At 34.7% G+C, this 5357-nt stretch overlaps 1 pseudogene; it reads right to left on the reverse strand.

The window, feature by feature from the left end:
- Window positions 1–1812: 1812 nt before the first annotated feature.
- LOC118736091 overlaps window positions 1813–5357 on the reverse strand; it is a 21063-nt pseudogene continuing 17518 nt past the window's right edge.

The following is a 5357-nucleotide window of genomic DNA, read 5'->3' on the forward strand; positions in this document are numbered from 1 at the left end:
GACTTGAGATTTATAAGCAGGTGGGCTTCTGACAACGGATTAATCCTTAATCCTGATAAATCTCAATGCATCGCCATATACAGGAAATATGTCAAGCTTGACGCTATACAGAAGTCAGACTAAACAATGCTGTGATAAAATACGTGGATACTGTTAAAAATTTAGGCGTTACATTTAATAGAACCTTGACGTGGAGTAACCATATTTTTTGTGCCATAGGCAAAGTATATGGTATGCTCCGAAATTTATGGACTACTCAACACTTTACACCAGTGAAAATTCGACTGCTTCTAGCTAAAACGTATTTGTTACCAACGTTACTGTATGGTTGTGAGTTATATTCTCATTGTGATAGTGTGTGCCGTAGTAAACTCAATGTTTTGTATAATAATATCGCGAGATACGTTTACTGTAAAAAACGTTATGACCATATTTCTGTTTTTGCGAAACAAATTGCATCGATATCTTTTGACGATTTGCTTAAATTTAAATGTTTAGTGTTACTTCAGAAGATCATTACTACCCAGGAACCCAGATATCTCAAAGATCGACTTCTGTTTTCCAAATCTTACCGTTCGCTGAACTTAGTCCCAATGAAATACAGTTGTTTGGTGACTGAACGCCAATACTTTGTGTTCTCTGTCCGTCTTTGGAATAATTTACCCCCAAAAATTAAGTGTATAAAAGAGAACTTGCGCTTCAGACATGAATTAATTCGTTACTTTGCCGAATATTGCTGAATTTACTTAAATAATTTCTCAAACATTCAATTAATTTCCAATTTAATCCCTACTAATTTTTTTTCTCTAATACCTTCTACAGCCCCAGTCTTATTACTTTTATTTTAGTCTTTTTTATTATTTTTTAAATCTTTTCAAATTTTATTGTTAAATTCTTAATTTAAGGTCAATCATTGTAAAAATAACCTATGGTTGTATGTTTGACTTAAATAAATAAATAAATAAATAAATACGCACATGGGTCCAATTTTGACTTGTGTAGCCCAAACGATTTTAGCACCGACTACAGCTTCAAATTCCATTGCCTTCCGGCTTGTTTCAGTCCATACATTGCTCGATTTAATTTGCAGACAGCATTTGTGCCATCGCCGAACCCTTCTGGTAGCGCGATGTATATTTCCCCTTGCAGTTCAACTTGTAAAAGTGCAGTAACCGCATCCATCTGATCTATTTTTAGCCCATTTTTAATAGCCAACGCAACCAAAAAAAACGAATGGTTGAGTAGCGTACAACTGGAGAGTATGTTTCATTGTAGTCCATTCCATGAATTTGGCTACAGCCCTTAGCAACTAAACGAGCTTTATGCTTAATAACATTGTTATCCATATCACTTTTGGTAGTGAACACCCATTTTGTTTTCAAAGCTGTACGCCCCGGTGGCAATTGCATTAATCTCCATGTGTTATTTTCTTTTAATGAATCCTTTTCACTCTCCATCGCTAACTTCCATTCTTCAGAATCATTTCGGCTTATGGCTTCTTCAAATGTAATTGGATCAACATCTTCGTTAATACACGTTAAATAACTTCCAAACCCATCCCGTTGAATTGGTTTCGGTACTCTGGCCGTCCGTCTTGGTGTTTGACGTTTATCAATTTCTACAGTTTATTCAGGCAAGTATGTTGATCTGTGAACGTAAGGTCATCTGTCAAGTGAAACGAACTGTTTTTATCATCACCTTCCACCGATTTTTTATTATCTTCTGAGTGCTCATCCTTCACGATAGTTATTGTTGTTTTTGAGGAATCTACTACATTCCGCGGGTCACTATCCCCCACTTGATCTGGAAACTCTACATCCACGTCAATTTCCATAAACGATACGTTTCCTTTTTCGTGGAATCGCGGCTCACTACTAAGCTTTTTGTGCACAGATCGATGCAACGAATACCCTTTTTATCCGAGTCGTATCCTACGAAAATCATTTTTCTAGCTTTTCGGTCCAACTTTTTGCGACGCTGTTTGGGAAAATATTCGTAAATGTGAAACGTCAACCTTAGAGCATGTCCACATTTCCTCCGGTGTCTTATCTTTCAACCCTGAGCAAACTGAACGATTTATTAAATACGACGCCATGTTGACGGCTTCCGCCCAGTATTCATCATCAAGCTTAACATTAAATAACAGACATTTGGCACGTTCGATTATGGTTAGGTTCATACGTTCTGCGGTGCCATTTTGCTCCGGCGTATATGGGCAAATCTAAAAAATAGGTACACCTAAAAAAAAAATCTTTAATTTTTAAATTTGTGAGCACACCTATGTTTTATATATCATTTTATTCGTATTCTCTTAATAAATCGATTAATATAAGTGTAATTCATTTTAATCAAGTGCTTCAAAAGTTAGACTAGGAATAAACATGAAATAGAAAACAAAAGAATAAGCTGGGTTGAAATTACGTTGTTGAAGTTGTAAATTTTGAGCAGAGATTTTGAAAGTTGAACTCACTTAATTGGGACGTTCTAAATTCAATAGCATCCCCCGTTTTACCAGATTGGCTCCGGTTTTCGAGATAACGGTATTTGAAAATTTGATCAAATTTTAACTATTTTATAAATAACTGCCTCAGTTTTAAAGTTATTTTACTAAAATTTTGCACATATCAGTTTTTAGACCCGAGCGCACTTGTGCACAAGGGTATTATAACTTTGTTCACATAACGGTTGTTTGTAACAGGCAAAACGAATCGATATAGATATAGACAAATGTATACATAAATGATTAGAATGAAAAGAGAAATCGATTAAGCGGTGACTGTCTGTCCGTCCGTCCGTCCGTCCGTCTGTGCACACGATAACTCGAGTAAAAATTGAGATATCTCAACGAAACTTTGTACGTGCACTTCTTTCTGCCGTAGGACGGATGGTATTGAAAATGGGCAAAATCGGACAATAACCACGCCTACCTCCCATATATCGGTAATTTTCAGAAATACGAAAACTGCGATATTTTAGTAACTACTGAAGAATATTCACTCAAAATTGATATTTACAATAAGTTTTAGACGAGAAATAAGAATATTATAAATTTTTGGAAAATGGGCGTAACCACGCCCACTTATGGTTACATGTGTATATCTTGGTAACCGCTGCACCAATTTCTTCCAAACTTGGCACAATTGGTGGCCTTGACATAACCTACGAAATGGCCGAAAATTTTTAAAATCGGACAATAACCACGCCCACATCACATATAACGGTAATTTAGAGAAATACGAAATCTTCGATAAATCGGTAAATATTGAAGCTAGTGTATTCAAAATTGATGCTTGCAACAATTCTTTACCAAGAAATATATATATATCTCGGTAACCGTTCTACCAATTTGCACCAAACTTGGTGTGGTTATTGTACTTGCCAAATAGAAGCAAAACGCTGAAAATTGTTGAAATCGGACTAAAATTACGGCCGCTTTTCATATAACGGTAAATTTCGGATATGCTTGAAACTTCAATATTTCGAAATTTAAGGACGCTAATTTACTCAAAATTGATACACCCCGGCTTACCATCTAGCGGTAGCTTTCGGAAAGGTGAACAACATATATTTAATTCTTGCGCCGGGTATTTAATGTTCGGCTCCGCCCGAACTTAGACTTTCTTACTTGTTTAATATTACCTTAATTATTCCTTGAAATTATCGAAATGGGTGCACTTTAACGTATAGCTCCAATACAACTGATTAATCAGTTATGCGTTTTTGCGCTAAACTCTAACTTCATATCTGAATAATAAATTGTATGCGTGCTATATGTTAAATTGAACCTATACTAAATTTTAACCTGTTTAATTGGAGGAGTTATAACGCAAAACAACATCTCTGATCAATCAGTTGTATGGGAGCTAGATGTTTTAGTAAACCGATTTCCATGATTTTATGGAATAGTTAAGGTAATATTAAAAAATGGTCATGTGCAAAATTTTAGTAAAATATCTTCAAAACTCAGGGACTTTTTTTTATAAAATAGTTAAAATTTAAGCAAAGTTTCAAGTACCACTATCTCCAAAAGTGGAGACAATCGGGCAAAACTGGGGACGCCATTGAATTTAAAAGGCTCCAATTAAGTAAGAGCAACTATCAGAACTTTTGTCGAAAAAAATTTGATTTGATACCACGCTCGAAATATTCTGACTACAAGAAGGAGCATAATTAAAAGTACTAAATCGGGGTCTTTAAACACTTCTAGAGAACATTTTTTTGAAGCATTTTTCAGGTACATGCAACGTTATAACGACTAGAAGTTATAGAAAGATTTAGATCGTTTCGACGTATTTTACAAATGTGCCTTCAATTAAGGTGTTTTTGGAATAAAAATTACGCTCAAGATCGGAGAATATTTTATCTTTAAAAGTTAGTTTATTCTGAAAGCACACCTCTTGCTAAGGTATCAAATTATTCGTAATTGTTTGTAGAATACAACACATACTTAAGAAGTTCTTAAAATAAAATGCTTCAAAAACTATACGCGATAAACCGAAAATTTTGAAAATTGTGAAACGTGGAGTTACAGACTTTGACTTACTTGCCATTTCGTTATTTTGTAATGCACACTTTTCTTACCTACTACATATGAAGCATAAGTGCTAAATGCCCATTAAATTTCAAGTCAGAATATGGTGTGCTTCAAAAGTTATGATATAATAAATTTTGCCCCTCTTAAAAATTACATAAAAAATTAACTTGTTTTCATTATTTTTTTAAATTTAAACACCTATAATTCAAAAGTTATGCAGCAAGTTGATCCAAATTTTTTTTGAGGCTTCAAGTATACGTCAGTGAATTATATCCAAAAGCAACCAGCTTGATATAGTTTCCAACAGTGAAAGTAAAGCTAAATAACACCAAGGTTACCTGGTTTTTAGATTTGCCCATATACATTTGTTAGCTGATGTTGAATACCATTGGAGCAAAGAAATGTGTTGAATTGATGTGAACAATACTCAGTTCCGTTGTCAGTGCGAAGGACTTTAATCTTTTTGCCAGTTTGGTTTTCAACAAAACGCCAGATTTTTCTTTTAAAAAATAAACAAAAATTTTCTTTGAAAAACCATCAAGGAAAGTTTACAGGTACCTTGCACCACCAATTGATCTGGTTTCCATTGGTCCAACCAATGGGTCGATTATACTGTGAGACAAATGGTAGGGGTCAGTGATCGGGAAGGGTTCAAACTACCGGGGAAAGTTATATCGGTAAAAAAGAAGTTATACGTGTCCCGGCGTTTCGCTGGGTCACGTCTAGGAATCGAGATATTTGGTGGTCTTTTTTTGACATAACTCGAGAACCACTAGTCCGATTTTGCTCAAACAAATTTAAAAAAATTAAAAATTACAATTCC

The sequence above is a fragment of the Rhagoletis pomonella genome, unplaced genomic scaffold (assembly GCF_013731165.1).
Source record: "Rhagoletis pomonella isolate Grant_MI unplaced genomic scaffold, Rhpom_1.0 Rhpom_scaffold_00003, whole genome shotgun sequence".
Lineage (NCBI taxonomy): Eukaryota > Metazoa > Arthropoda > Insecta > Diptera > Tephritidae > Rhagoletis > Rhagoletis pomonella.